This window comes from Mastigoproctus giganteus, chromosome 14, assembly GCF_048544385.1.
Source record: "Mastigoproctus giganteus isolate SK-2022 chromosome 14, ASM4854438v1, whole genome shotgun sequence".
Lineage (NCBI taxonomy): Eukaryota > Metazoa > Arthropoda > Arachnida > Uropygi > Thelyphonidae > Mastigoproctus > Mastigoproctus giganteus.
In genome coordinates this window covers 89,940,296-89,957,103 of record NC_143588.1, presented here as the reverse complement: position 1 = coordinate 89,957,103, position 16,808 = coordinate 89,940,296, and the positions used below count along the sequence as shown (strand labels likewise).

General features: G+C 36.1%; 1 protein-coding gene across 2 annotated transcripts in view; it reads right to left on the bottom strand.

Annotated features, from left to right (window-relative positions):
• The window catches only part of BHD (folliculin), a 122,795-nt gene extending 106,272 nt beyond the window's left edge, over positions 1–16,523 (bottom strand). Inside the window, exon 1 of one of the 2 annotated variants that reach the window (XM_090389316.1) lies at positions 16,072–16,523. The gene's annotated coding sequence lies outside the window, so the exon portion shown is untranslated. The remainder of the gene's footprint in view (positions 1–16,071) is intronic. The other variant, XM_090389317.1, reaches the window with a different exon arrangement.
• Positions 16,524–16,808: the final 285 nt, after the last annotated feature.

Below are 16,808 nucleotides of genomic sequence, written 5' to 3'. Positions count from 1 at the left end.
CATGAGTCAACAACACATGTGCTAAACGAATACACAACTGTAGTTGCAGCCAACTGTGTATCAGTTTATGGGTATTTATAATTCACTGTTGTATTTTATTCATTTCAGATAGTTTGGAATGTAATCTAATCTATATTAATATTCATGATTGTATATCAATATTCATTCATGATTATTAGTGTTTAAATTGTAGTATTATGAATATTTATGATTGTATGGTTGGCTGTGGTCTAGTAATTGGCATGCATGGCCACAAGTAAAGAGGTTGCAGGGGTGGGCCCATAAAATGCCATCACAAAAAATGCATGGCTCATTGTGGTTATGATACCAGGCATCTGGCTGCTATTAATAATTACATATGCATACAATCACAAAGAATCTCTACACACTTCTAACCTCAACCATCTCAATAAATGGAAATTTAATTTTTATACTTTGAACCTCTACTAGTTATAACCATGGTTAATATTTAGGAATAAAAACTTTGAAAATGTGTCCACAATATTTTGTTTCCAAGTATTGTGTTTAGTGTTTCAAGTTCTCTGCAATAGTATAATGGGTTCACCACTTATTGCTCACTAGAAGAGGTGTAGGCTTAAATCCCATTGGAGGATAGAGAAATTTTTAAAGGCCCTTCATAAATAAAGGCTGTAATTAACTGATTTCAGACAAAGGGGTTTCCCTGTGAATTATTCTAGATTTTTCAACTTACACAATGGGCAAATCAGTACACGAATATATGTTTATACAGGCATAATACAAGTGGGGTTGACCCCGGGGGCTCACATCTGGTGAGTATGGGCTTGGCACACCCAGAGTTCTGAGCTGGATATCATCATCATTCTCTTTCTTGGTGATTCCTTTCTACTTCTGTCATTCTGTCTCTCACTTCAGGGTAACACGAGAATTTTTTTTTTTTTTGCTGGTGCAGCATAAGCCTCAGGCTTCCTTGCACCATATGGCTAATGCTAATAATAATAATAATATTTTTAAGAAGTGTTAGCTAAGCTGTGAAATTGGGAGTAGGAAAAAATTTGTTTTTCCATAAAGCTTATATATAATTAAAATAATCAAAAATGCTGTATATGAAACAAGAGCATGCAAGCAACTGAAGTGTTTCAGAATTTGGCTAACATGGTAGCTTGGAATGTCGTGCACACTCGATCTTGCTCTCTCTCTCACCATTGCTCAGCTGGAATTACCCTGACTGTCAGTATGACCATTGTTAAGGCTGGTTCTCTCTTAACAACAGCAATTAATAAATATTTAATTCAAATTTTTTTACTTCATTCCATTTATAAAATTAACCAAGAATCACTTTAAATTCATTGATAAATATATCAAAATTATTAATAGTTAATCAAACACCTGAATAATTTCTAATACTCTTATCAGTTTGTCATCTATTTCAGCAATAATTATATTATCAACAACAGTCAACACACAGATACATCTTGTATGCACAATGACTGATAAAGGTACTATTTCCTTCTCTCAGGCATATATAACATTGTGAGTGCTCTTCTAACTGCACCTATATGACATTTACAAACGGCCAGCATAAGCCTATATGAGATAACAATGGCTACATTAGGCTAGTCAAACATACTTTGATTAGTTTCGTGTGTTCTGTTGGAGAATATTATTATTGATGAATTATTATTAAGAATATTCTTGCTACTATTGAAGAAAAGTATTTAACATGGTATAGACATATAAAACGGATGCAGGAAACCAGATATCCAAAGGCTATCTTGGAATAGATACCTCCAGGAAGAAGAGGAAGACCTAGGAGGGCATGGATGAACAGATTACAGGAGTATGTGACAGCCTGAGGTTTAACTGACCAAGACACCTTGAACCACACATTGTGGCAGAAAAAAAATCCCTACCAAAAAATAACTTGTAGGCTGAGGAAACCTGCTGAAAATGGAAACACTCCTCTTGAAGAAGTGTTCTGTTATATGGAATATCACTGAATTATAAAGTAAGAATTTTTATTTTTCTAATATAATGGAGTAAAGGATTTTACATAGAATGCCGATAACTTAAAAGCTAACAAGGATGCAAGCAATATCATAAGAACTAGCATACAATCCAATTGGTGCCCTATGACAAGTAATTGATGCACTAAAATAACTAAACCAAACTGATTCTTCAAATAGGCCTCCGGGGTTGGGAATGTTCTGATTCATAATAACTGCAATAATACACCATATAACTGAAACTTTATTAAAATTAAGCATTATTTGTTCTGCTCTTATACTATTATAGTATAAGAGCGGAACAAATTAAAATGATAAAATAAAATACACTGATTATACAATAAAGCAATAAGGTAAAATATAAATAAAATATAAAGAATAGCAATTACAATATACAAAATAAAAGCAATAAAACAGAATATTAAAATATATTATTCCTATTTTAATAAAGTTTCGGTTATACGGTTGGTGTATTATTGCAGTTATCATGAATCAATCCAAACTTGTATACCCTGAACTTCAGAAATATATTTGTTTGCATCAAGCATGGGCAGTGTGCTATTTCTTTTTAAAGCAGATATTTTCAAATTAATTTTTAATATTTTATCTACATACAGTTTATATGCTAATGCAACATTTCTAAGATACAAATTTTGAAAATATACTTATCTGCACTAATACAATATTTTGTTTAAAGTTACCACATAGGGAATCAGTCACATTTTTTTAAAACTCTGGTGAAGCTAGTGAGCTTTTGCTGAATTTTTCTCCCATTTATTTTTGACCTAAATTTTTTTTTTCGTCTTGTAGTTTTTATCTTGCTGATCATGCAACTAGGTTTGTTACTTAAAATCAACCAAGTAGTTCACAACATATATACTTGTTTGTATTAACAACTGCTAGCTAACAGTGATTTTTGGCGCTAACACCTAATGTCACAGGTAAACATAAACAGTAATAAAAATAATATTACATTTTCATAATATGTTAGCTTATTATTTTATTCAGCTAAGTATTTAAAAAGTTATAGCTTAATATTTATACAGCCATTTTTTATTGGGAATTTTGGTGGGAAATATAAATTTACAAGTAAGAATTCTCTTTTAGAATTACTCAGAGCACTAAACAGTATAATTCACACATGCAAATACAGTGGCCACTTTAAGGTAGAGCTACTTAATTGCAAGTAGATCCCTTCCATAACCAAGTGGTCAGGAGTGAGAGTGCAGTAGCACATACTCTTTCAGTGGCGCCTCTGTAGCCAGGTGGGTAGGAGCAGCAGTGCGTAGCACACGCTTCTTGATTAGACCGGGGTTCGAGCCCATGCCCACCAAATAAAGAGGATGCGGAAAGGTCAGGGAATGACCGCCACATATCCCTGGAGCAATATGGCCTTAGTTGCTAATGTTCCTAAAAACCAAACAACAACAAACAACAACTCTTTCAGTAGACCAGGGTTTAAGTCCGTGACTGCTAAATACGGTCAAGCTGCCAACCTGCACTGGACCAGCATGGCAGATTATGGTCCATTTCCCTCCACATGAATTGTTGAGGAGGCTTCCAGCCTGTAGTGGACTGATAATGGCTGCTGCTAGGTCCCTCTTTAGCCCTCAGAACAACATAGGTTCATCATGGCATGAACTTAGCAAGGTAACAAAAGCATGGCAGATGACCATGGGATGACCACCCACGTTGGTTTGAATGCTTCTCAGGGTTGTTGCAAACTGAATAGTGGCAGATTTCTACTCTGAAGACCTTGTTCAACTTCATCCCATAGGTGCTCAATTGAATCGAGATCTGATGACTGGGGAAGCCACTGCAGTAGGCTGAATTTGCTCTCGTGTTCATGGGACTAGTTTTGTGAATTTTAGCCTTGTGATATGGCGTTAATTACACTGCAGCCATGATGAGATGTACCTAATCACAAACAATTTAAAGAAAACCTATGGCATTCAAATGTTGCTCTGGTGGTATCACAGAAATGTGGTGCACAGAAACACTCCCCACACCATTATATTGCCAACACCAGCCTGCAATGTTGATACCTGGTCCATGGACATTTGTCCAACATTGCATCAACATTGCATTTTGATTGGTATCAACCATGATTGGTATCAATATCGTATTTGCAGCTTTCACTTTATTTTAATCCTCCATCAGTGTGAAACAGCAAGAACTGGATGCATACCACAATGTTTTTCCAATTCACTACTGTTCAGTGGAGGCATTCCTGAGCTTACTGTAATAGTAATAGAGGCATGTGAGGCAAGAAAGCAGATATATGAGCTTATGTAAAAAGGTAAAAAATGTAGCATCAGCCAAAAAAAAAAAAAAAATTCACGCAACCATTCTCTCTAAAAGTTTGTCCAGTTCTTCCTTGAATTTATTTAAGCTATAAACTTCCACAATGACAGATGGAAGTTTTTCCAGCAATTAACCACCCGCTCGCTAGAGGAAAATTTCTGCACATCTATTCTACAACCGTCTTTCCTCAGTTTGAATTTATGCCCCCTTAGGTTCGTAATCTGAGCAAGTGGAAGAATCGCGGGGGCTCATATCTGGTGAGTATGGGCTTCGCACACCCAGGCTCCTGAGCTGGATATCATCATTCTTCTCTTTTTTGGCAATTCCCTTCTACTTTTGACTCTCTCTCTCTCTCTCTCTTGGGGTAACTCAGGAATTTTTTTTTCCTGGTGCAGCATAAGCCTCAGGCTTCCTTGCACCATACGGCTATTAATAATAATAATCTCATCAGAATTCAGCGTGCTCAACCCATTCAAGACCTTATACACCTCAATCAGATCATCTCGCAAAGTGCCTAGACTCCAGCCATTGCAATTTGCAGAATTTAAGCCTCTCTTGGTTAGAGGATCCCTTCATTCCCCCTCACCAATCTTGTTGCCCTTCTCTATACACACTCAAGCAAATCTACATCCTGCCTAAAATGAGACCTCCAGATATGTATGCAGTACTCAAGTTGTGGCCTGACCATTGCCTTATACAAAGGGACAATCACCTCCTTTTTCCTGCTAGCAAAATTCCTGTGTATCATTCCTGTGTATCATCCTGTGTGACAAAACCCCATGACCTGCTCTTGCAGCTTGTCTGCATTGCTCAGAAAATTTCATATCTGACTGCACAATTACTCCCAGGTCTTTTTCATTTTCTACCATCCTAAGTGTAGTACCACACAGTTGGTACATTCCTCTGGGGTTACTTCTACCCATATGTAATACTTTGCCTTTGTCAATGTTCAACTTCAGTTGCCACTTCTCAGCTCATCTGCCTAAATTTTCTAGATCCTGTTGCAGTAGCACACTGCCATTACTGTCATTAACAACCCTGCCAATCTTTGTATCATCTATAAACTTCGACACTAAGTTTGATATACCTTAATCAATATTGTTGATAAATAAACAAAAACAAAAGTGGGCCCAACGCCGAACCCTGTGCGACTTCACTAATAACATTAGTCCACAAAGAGCAGCATCCAATGATTACCACCCTCTGTCTTCTCCCACTCGACCACCCTTTTATCCATTGTAGCAACTTACCTTTAATACCATTCTGCTCCAATCTGTACAGTAGTCGTCCATGTGCAACAGTGTCAAAAGCTTTCCTGAAATCAAAGTATGTATATGATATCAAAATTATTTTTTGCATCCAGTTCCTTTGTAACCACATCACAGTATCTGATGAAATTTGTCAGACAAGACTTTCCCTTAACAAACCCATGCTGTGTCTGAATTAATGCTGCAGTCTTGTCTAGATGATCCTGCAATGCATCTTTAACCAGTGACTCCATTATTTTACCCGGAACAGAAGTTAAACTAACTGGTCTGTAATTACTCGTGTCACTCTTCGATCCCCCTTTGTGAATTGGGGATACATTTGCACATCTCCAATCCATGAGGACTTCCTGTGTCTGAGGATGCTCTCATAATTAAGGCTAAGGGTTTGTATAGTTCCTTTGCCACCTCCTTTAATATAACTGGCTAGATCCCATCCACCCCAGGTACCTTATCTTTTTGTTTTTTGATTGCAGGAGTGAAACTTGAATCAGCTGTCAGTCATAATACCCCATTTATGACAAAGTATGATGAGTTGTGCATTCTGAAATGTCTTTTGATTACCACTGTTGTACTGGGTTGTTATTTGACTGATTGTAATCTTTCTGTTACTCTTCACAGATTTTTCAGCTTCTGTTGGCTTCTTCTTGCATTGGTGGGCTGTTTTTGATCATGGGATTGTCATTGGTGAGATTTTATTTGGTTATTAGACCAATTTTGATACACCAAGGCCACAGTCATATATGAAAATTCCAGCAAGATTTTTTTCAGAGATACACAGATGCATCTGGTGCCAACTACCATGTCACATTAAAATCGCATATCTTTCATCTTGCCTAGTTACAGCCTTTTTGTTTCCACTGTTGTTGCACATATTCTGAGCTTTTTCTAGCTGATGGAGGTCATTTTTTTGTACAAGAATTTAAGAATGCAACAAACTGAATACAAAACATGATTCAATCTCTAATAAAACAAGTTAATGCCCTACAGAAAATTCAACCTGGAGAATAGTCAGAAACACATCTCTGAAGCTGCCGTTCAGTAATTCATCAAGAATGCTGGGATCTATTCAAGAATAGAACATGGGTTCTATTCAAGATCTTGAATAGATCCCAGCATTGTTTCATTAACAGGATAAAATAAAATCTCATACCTGACCAATTTAGTGAATTATCATGATGTTGTCATTAAACAAATGGGTGCAGTAAGCAATTCTGCCACTATATAACTAGACTTTAGTAAGGCTTTTGATGCCATCTCTTATCGAAGACTGCTATGTAAACTTGAAGAAGCTGGAGTTATAGGTAAGATCCTATGCTTGATTACAAGAAAGCTAAAAGAAGGGACTGCCATAGCAGTATAATAGTTTTGCCACTTGTCATTTGTTTGAAGAGATCTGGATTTAAGTCCCATCACAGACTGATGGAATTTCCTAAAGTTTTCTTCAATCAAGGTTGTAGTAATACCATGATTTATTCTGGATTTCTCCAAACACACAATTGTAGACATAACACATAATGGTGCAATATGGTCTAAGTTTCTGATGCACTTAAAAAATTAACAACAACAATATTTAAGAGTTGTTGTTGTTTGTTATTTGGAGCATTAGCAACTAAGGCCATATTGCTCTGGGATATGCGGTGGTCATTCCCTGACCTTTCTTCATCCTCCGTATTTGGTGGGCACGGGCTCGAACAATATTTAGGAGACACTGGGTTTGTCATAAATCAACATTCTTATTTGGGTTTCATACATGATAATGAAAAGAGTATTCATCAAAGAGACTGTCAAAGTGTATTCATGATTTGAAGGTGGTAAGGATGGTTAACAATTTGAGATAGGCCACACTGCTTCAAAGAGACATGCATCCATTGCATGTTTAATCCAAAAAATGTAATTAAAGTATAATACTTCTGAATTTGGGAAACAGAAATCCTGAGGTCACGTATAAGCTAAAGGGAGAGAAGGTAAAAGTTGTTCAAAATGAAAGACGGGTGTTGTGATTTGATTCGAAATTAAATTTTACATTATGTAACATTTGGCTAGGAAGGCGCTGGTGTCCGCTCCACAAATTATAGGACCTAACCTAGTATATAGAAGGAGATTATCATCCCTCTATACAACAGAATGGTTACATCGAATTTGGAATATTGTATTCAGGTCTGGAGGCTGCAACTAAAAAAAAAAAAAAAAAAAAGACAACGTTTCGTTGAGAAGGTTCACAGAAGGATGACAGACTGGGGGTGATTGCAAATCAATGAACTCATGAAAACAGCTTAGAAGGGACTGGCTGCAAATTTTAACAATTAAACATCTATGGGGGGGGGGATGTGATTGAGATGTATATGCAACATAAAGAATTCAGTAATTTGAATGGGGAATGTCCATTTCTCCTCATCAACAAGACAAGAACCAGAGATCACAAATTATTATCAGTAGTAGTGGCATATGATACAAGAAAGTATAAGCCAAAAAAAAAAAAAAAAAAATCCTTTCAACTCGCATATCCATCCCATCCAATATCCAATAGTTCTTCCTTGAATTTATTCAAACTGAATAAATTCAAGAAATATTGTTCTTGAAATTCAAGAAATGTTGTTATATAAGAAATATTGTTCAAGGTTTAGGCCTAAATGGATGTCAGATGAACTAATGAGGCATATGGCAGAAAAGAAATATGCATGGGATACATACAAATTATCACGTGACACAGAAGCCTATGATAGACACAAGTTGATCTGTAACCAAGTTACAAAGGAGGTTAGGCAGGCGAAGGCAGATTACGAGAGATCCTTGGCAAGGGATGCGAAGAAAAACAGCAAAGAGTTCTTTACTTTGTAAACTCTAGAAGGAAGGGGATGAATCAGATTGGTCCACTTGATATCGATGGGTCAACTGTTAATGATCCTGCTCAGGTAGCTAACAAACTAAATGAATATTTTGCATCGACATTCACACGAGGAGTTATTCAGCGAGGGGAATGCCAGAGGTATATTCAACTCTAGCAGTAAGCTAGAGAATCTTGTAATAACTGAGAGTAAAGTGGAGGAGAAATTGTTGAAGATAAACACAAGAAAGGCACCTGGGGTGGATGGGATCTATCCAGTTATATTAAAGGAGGCAGCAAAGGAAGTAAGCAAACCCTTGGCCATAATTATGAGAGCTTCCTTGGACTCAGGGGAGGTACCCATGGACTGGAGATGTACAAATGTGACCCCAATTCACAAAGGAGGATCAAAGGCTGACACAAGTAATTATAGACCTGTGAGTTTAACTTCTGTTCCCGGAAAATTAATGGAGGCACTGGTTAAAGAAACACTGCAGGATCATCTAGACAAGACTTCAGTTATAGCTCAGACACAGCATGGTTTTGTTAAGGGGAAGTCTTGCCTGACCAATTTAATTGGATACTATGATGCAGTCACAAAAGAACTGGATGCAGGGAATAACTTTGATATTATATACTTGGATCTTAGAAAGGCTTTTGATACTGTTGCACATGGAAGACTGCTGCACAAATTGGAGCAGTGTGGCATTGGAGGCAAATTGCTGCTATGGATAAAGGGGTGGTTGAGGGGGAGAAGACAGAGAGTGGTAATCAATGGACACTGCTCATCGTGGACTAATGTTATTAGTGGAGTCCCTCAGGGTTCAGTATTGGGTCCTTTATTGTTTTCTGTATTTATAAATGATATTGATGATGGTATATCAAGCTTAATGTCCAAGTTTGCAGATGATACGAAGGTTAGCAGGGTTGTCAAGGACACTACTGACACTGCTGCTGCAACAGGATCTGGAAAGATTGAGCAGATGGGCTTCGAGGTGGCAAATTAAGTTTAACATTGACAAATGTAAAGTACTACATATGGGAAACAGCAACCCCAGAGCAACGTATCAAATCTGTGGTACTACACTGACAGTGGTAGAGAATGAAAGGGACCTGGGGGTGGTTGTGCAGGCAGATATGAAGTTCTCTGAGCAGTGCAGATGGGCTGCAAGAGTAGCTCATGGTGTATTGTCAATGATATATAGGAATTTTTCTAGCAGGGATAAGGAGGTGATCATTCCCTTGTATAAGGCAATGGTCAGGCCACACCTAGAGTACTGTATACAGGCCTGGAGGCCTCATTTCAAGAAGGATGTAGAGCTGCTGGAACGAGTACAGAGAAGGGAAACAAGATTAGTGAATGGAACAAAGGGGTGCTCTTACGAAGAAAGGCTTAAGTTTTGCGAATTACAGTGTCTGGAGACTAGGCACCAGCGAGGTGATCTGATAGAGGTGTACAAAGCCTTGAATGGTTTGAGCATGCTCAATGCTGATGGGATTCTTCCTCTTGCTCAGAATAATCATCTGAGAGGGCATAAATTCAAATTGAGGAAAGACAGATGTAGGATAGATGTGCGGAAATTTGCCTTTAGCCAGCGGGTGGTTGGTAGGTGGAACAGACTTCCATCCCTTGTCGTGGAAGTTGATAGCCTAAATAAGTTTAAGGCTCAGCTGGACAGGTATTTCAAACGAACAGAGGGGTGAAGTGGAAGTGGTTATTTTTTATTTATTTATTTTACTTTATTTTTTTTTTTGGCTGATGCTGCATAAGCTTGCTTTCTTGCATCAAATGCCTCTACTAATGCTAATGCTAAACTGTCCATTTCCACAACAGATGATATAGTTTTCCAACAATAAACTACCAGCTGGCTGAAGGCAAACTTCTGCACATCTATTGTGCAACAAAACCACCCATCCTTCTTCATTTTGAATTTATGTCCACTTGTGTGTAGTCTGAGTAAGAATGCCATCAGCATTGGGCTTTCTCAATCCATTCAAAGCCTTAAACAGTTCATATATCACTGGGCAGGTGCCTTGGCTCCAAATGCTGCAATTTGCAGATCTGAAGCTTTTCCTGGTAAGAGCATCCTTTTTCCCTCACTAATCTCATTGCTCTTTGTACCCATTCCAACAGACCCACATCCTTCCAGTCCAGTATGCTGTACTCAAGATGAGACCAACCCACTGACTTATATAATGGGATAATCACCTCCTAATTCCTGCATATCACTGACAATGAGCTGTCCTGGCAGCCTATCTGCATTGCTCAGAGAACTTCATATCAGACTGTGCAATTATCCACAAGTCTTTTTCATTTTCTACTACCCCGAGTGTAGTACCACACAGTTGGTATATTAATCCGAGATTACTGCTACCCATATGCAGTACCTTGCATTTGTCAATGTTAAACTTCAGCTGCTGTTTCTCAGCCCATATCTAATTTCCCTAGATATTGTTGCAGTAGCTCACCCTGATTACTGTCATTAACCACTCTGCCAACCTCTGTATCTCATGCAAACTTAGAAATTAAACCTGATATACATTCATCAATATCATTAATAAATATTCAAAACAACAATGAGCCTAAAACTGAACTGTGGGAGACTCTACTAATAACATTAGTCCACGAAAAGCAGTGTCCATTCATAACCACTCTGTCTTCTTCGGTTCAACTATCCTTTTATCCAGAGAAGTAACATGCCCTTAATGCCACATTACTCCAATTTGCACAGCAGTCTTTTATGTGCAACAGTATCAAAAGTTTTCCTGAAATCTAAGTATATGATATGGAAATTATTTTTTTTCATCCAGTTCCTTTGTTACTACATCATAGTATACAATCAGACAAGATCACCTCTTAAGAAATCTATGCTGTGACTGCTGCATACTGGTCATTCCTGTCTAGATGGTCCTGCATTACTTCTTTAACCAGAGACTCCCATTATTTTCCCTGGAACAGAAGTTAAGCTAACATGTCTGTAATTATTCATGTCACTTTGGCTGATACAGAAAGAGTCTACTTCCTTGCATTATTTGGCCTTACTAATACTTCTATTCAAAGAAATCAAATGAATATTTTTTTGTATATAGCTATAAAGCAAACTGAAGTCTGCTCTCAAAAAACCACATCTCATATTGTGAAGTAAATCACAATGAGTTGTCTCACCCTTATTCTTCAAATAAATGGTATTTTGCTATTAAGTATAGTGCTATTTATTTTAGGCAAGTATCATAATGACATAATGCAATCATAATACTTGTCATTATTGGATTGTATCATAATCCTATGCTTGTTGATAATAAAGGAGCTGATGGACATTGTTAGGAATGCAGGTATGACTAAAATAAAAAAATACGGGGTATGTCAAAATTATGTTAATACTTATATGGAAAAAGTAATAATATTCCACATATACAATAATAAATAATATTCCACATATATAATACAATAAATGTTGATTACAATAAATGTTTTTTCCATATAAGTGTTAACATAATTTTTACATACCCTGTATATTTAATTTAAAGATTTAACAAAGCAAAAATAACTATATACACGGTGAAATGTTTCAAAGCATGTTTTTCCCTCTATCACTGACTAGGTAACAAAATTAAGAAACGGAAAATTCATGTTCCTAGAGAGTGCACAAAAATACAAATGGATCACTTAGAAGATGGCAGGGGAGGGAATGTAAAATTGAAGTTGGTGTACGTAGTTGGTTTGGAGGTGTACTACGTAAATCAAACTTTAAGCAAGCTTCAATCACGTGTTGATGAACATGCTAAGCTTACAAGTTTGGTAACTTCATAAAAATATAAAGCACATCACACATTCAATAATAGTATGTGTGATATTGCTTCCTCTGCATATAAAAAACTTGGTTTTCTCTTTCGCTCTCAGCATTACTTTTCTTCCAAACAGCTGTTCACTCTCTACAAATCGCAAAATCTGCCTTACCATGGAATATTGTTTCCACATCTAGGGTGGTGCCCCCAAAACCTCTCTCAGGCTTCTTGATTCCATTCAGAAGAGGCAGTTAGGTTAATTAATGACTCATCTCTAAAAGAGTCTCTCCTCTCTGTCTGATAGATGTTCTGTTTCTGCTGTTATGCCTTTTCCATAGATACTTCCATGGGCACTGTTCTTCTGAATTGGCTTCTATAATTCCTGTTCTCTCTCTTCCAAAGCAGTCCAAACATGTGCCACAACCAGTCAACATTCTTTTACTGTCCAACTTCAAACTTACAGAACCAACTTTTCTTCTTCCTCATTTATTCATTCAACTTCTGTTTTCTGGAACAACCGTCCTACATACATATTTCCTGAAAATTACAATCTACAGAAGTTCAAGTCTAACATCAACAAATATATCTTATTTCATCTTCTCAAAATACAACCCATTCAAAGTACTAAGTACTATAGGTTCTAATACCTCTCGTGTTTGGGGTTTTTATTAAAAAAAAAGGACATAGCACATTCTCTCATAGAATCACTGAATGCTACAGAATAAACTTTCAAGGACCTGAGATCCTCAAGACAGCTCACCACCATAGACTTTCCAGATGCTTTCTATATTCAGAAGGGTACCCGCAAAAGCTATTCTCCATGTCTGGTTCATTTTCTTCCACATTCAAAACGCTAATCAAAGCAACAGGAACTCCTAGCTGGATAATAAATTAACAGGCTGTGAGCAACATGAACACCAATGCATTGGAGACTGCCTTTGTTCAGTGATCCTAACACTGCCTTTAGAAGCAACTCTGATAGTTTCCTCTAGATCTTACATAAAAACAACCCATAACAGAGAGATAGAGGTTTCACCTCCTACATAATTCATTGCCCACAATAATCAATGAGGCAAAACCTGCAACCAATAACTTCCCAAGAGGAGGCCAGTGTCTTGACCTAATTGCCATTCTTAACGACCTCTTTGTTTAGGACTTCAGCTAAACTAAAAATTTCCATCTACACTGATGATAGAGCATAAAAGTACATGGAAACATCTGGCCATATAAACAGTGTTATTTATTAAATCTCTTAAATTAAATATGTATAAACATGTGCACTATGCATTTATTATTAATGCTACGTGTTTCTGTGTAAACTTCTTTGCCATTATAGCTATATACAAAAAATTGATTTACATTACTTGTATGTGAAAGGTGATTATATTTATATAATCACCTTTTATTGCCTTAAACCTTTTCAGCTCTAGTTTTATGCTGGTTACCAAATACTAAATATTACAATTAAGAGCAATTAATTCATGTTACCATCCTAGAATTACATAGAGATTTGTGACATATTTCAACAAATGAGGTGTAAACTTACATCAATGATCAAAATAATTTCAGGATGTACTATTGGTTGGTTGTTGTAGAGTTTTAGGTACATCAAATACTTTGGCCTTATTGCACCATATATATGTCTGTAAATCGTGTGTTCTGTGATTAATTTGCTGTTTGCTTGACAAAAAACTTGAGTTTGTGGGAGGAAAAAAAGCCAAACTACCCTCATCTGATATCAGCTAACTCCACCACATTGTGAAAAAGGCTTTTATAAAAATGCCTCATGTCATTGATGGGATTCAAACTCAGGTCTTTTCCACTCGGTGTGAGGAGGACAGTGATTATACCAATTATGTTACCCATGAAGGCTAGGATGCACTGATATCAATAGTAGCAATAAAACTACAAACCTATATTAATAAAAATATCACTGGAAAGTGCTCTGTTATACAAAAAATTATTTTTAAAAATCCAAGATGTGGAACTGATATGATGATTTCTTTTGTTTCTATATTTTTCAGCAGGTAGTGAATTACATATAGATAGGAAGGGGAAAGTGTAAAAAAAGCATTTGAACAGGTAAATGGTTAAAAAAAAAAACATTAACAGATTAACCGGTTTCTAAATGATGAAAAATCCGTAATGAGCAAAATAGGATATTAACAGGTGCTCACTGGTAGTGATTATTCCGCATATTGATATAAACTCAAAAATAATTCAATATGTATATTGCTCAGAAGCCAATTTAGTTTTTAGGAATAAAATAAAATACAAACAGCTTTGATGTGTTAATATGTAATATTAGAATTCATTTAACTTTCTCAAGTTATGCTTTAATATACACATTATTGCCAATTCACTATTAAAAATTTAAGCTTTTGAGTGAACAGAATAGTTTCTTCATGTTTCTTCAAACAGAAAGGAATGGAGGTAAAGCATGGGGAACAAAAGTTAAGCCTTTAGGCAAGCTAATATTATATCTTATTTGATTATACTATAAAAACGGGCGCCTCCGTAGCCAGGTGGGAAGGAGCAGCAGTGCGTAGCACACGCTTCTTGATTAGACCGGGGTTCGAGCCTGTCACCACCAAATACGGAGGATGCAGAAAGGTCAGGGAATGACCACCGCATATCCCGGAACAATATAGCCTTAGTTGCTAATGCTCCTAAAAATCAAATAACAAACAACAACTATAAAAATATGTTAAGCTGGACTGCTAGATTCTGCAAGCAAGTGACTATAACTTTCAACAGAACACAATCCACCAAATTCTTAAACTGATGTCAAAAATATATGCATTTGTGACAGCTTTAATGTGTTCATCTAATTTAACATAGATTAAATAAGATGAACATAGGTTAATTTAACATAGGTCTTCTAATCAATTTCAATAATGAAATAATTAATAAAACATAATAAATTACAATAACATAAGTAACAGACCTAGGAAATGTGTTTAACTGTTGGGCACTTGCTAATTGTACCAATGTCAGGTGGCTTTAGCTTGTACAAGGTATAAAATGGTGGGAATCCTTTGAATTATGAAAGGGACTATTCTTAATAATATATGACTACAGCTGAAGAATGTTCTTCTATTGTTTTACAGATGTGTGTAAAATAATAAAACACACACACATACATATATGTGTGTGCATATATAAATAACAGAATAAGCATATACATATGTTTATATATATACACATCTTCTAACAGATAAACAACGTGATTTTTGTTTCTTTTTAAATGAGTTAAGAAATGATTTTCACATCTTTGATGATTTCTGAATTGTAGTTGTTATTCTTTTTTTTTTTCTGTAATGCAGGCAGATCAGTTTCTCCAGTCCAAAAATTGCATATAGGGGCTAAAAGTGAGTTTAGGCCCTGACTCACTGCTTCACAGGTTGACTTTGGTGCTGTCTCTGGATGCTTGACTGCATAATGTGTGCATCACTATTTATCAATTTTGTGAGCATTTCTCTCAAAATTGATAAATAGTCGATACACACATTGTGTAGTTTCATGCAAAAAAAAAAAAACTAACTATTGAATCTAACCTAAAAATTCCCAGTTTATGTAACATAAGTTTCCTCAATGTTTATATAACGCAATAATAACATAAAAAAAAAAAAAAAAAACACCCTCATTTCTTTTGTTCAGCCTCAACATGTCAATTTGAAACGCTTTGTGGTGGAATAATTGATAAATGGCATTCGTTCACAATTATCGGCAATAAATACTTTTCGCAGTATGGTACTCTATTACGAAAAAGGTGAGTTTGATTATATCTAAAATCTGGTGGAAATGAATGCTGCGACTTAAATTCTAAACCTCTATTTTTGTACAAGTTTCTATCATGGTGTTATTACTAATAAACTAAGTTGAATTTGTTAATTGTAGTTACCTTAGTTTTGCTACAAATTCGGGATATGCAGTTTTTCGAAGTAAAATACTGCCACTGGTACAAATTATATTTCTTAAAGACATGCTATAAATAACAAGTGATTGTGTAAAATTTTATGATTTACTCGACATTTCTCGATATCACGTGAAAAAAAGGAAACAATCCAACGTTTTGCACACTGAGATTGGTAGAGGAAGAGTATTCAACTGCACTCAGTACAGTATTTCGCGTAGCTCATCGAAAATAAGTGACGAATGTTTCCAAAAACACCTTTCTAGTTTCACTGAATCAGTTTCTGTAGTGATGAGCTCATTACGTAGAAAAAAACATTGCCTAGAACAGCATCTAATCAATGCACAACTTATACCAAGAATAAAGTTCTTATTAACTTCGGGAGGCTTTTCGCCTTAACGTTAAAATAATTTTGCATTCCTAGAAATACGAGTAACGTCAACCAAATAATTTACAATTGTTCTCTGCAAACAGCGTGACCAACGTAAGCGACAGCGCCAAACAGTACAGAAATTCTAGATAGCTAAAGCCAGTTACATTAAATACAAAAAAAAGGGGGGGGGGGGGGAGTTATTGTGTTTCTGAATAAGATTGGTCACTAGTACCAGTTTTTTTTTTTTTTTTCCCCCAAATACTGGGTTTTTCATATTTCAATTATAAATTTATTTCAATATCTCAGCAATGATCCTGGAAAATAGAACAAGTCATATTATTGTCATCGCAAT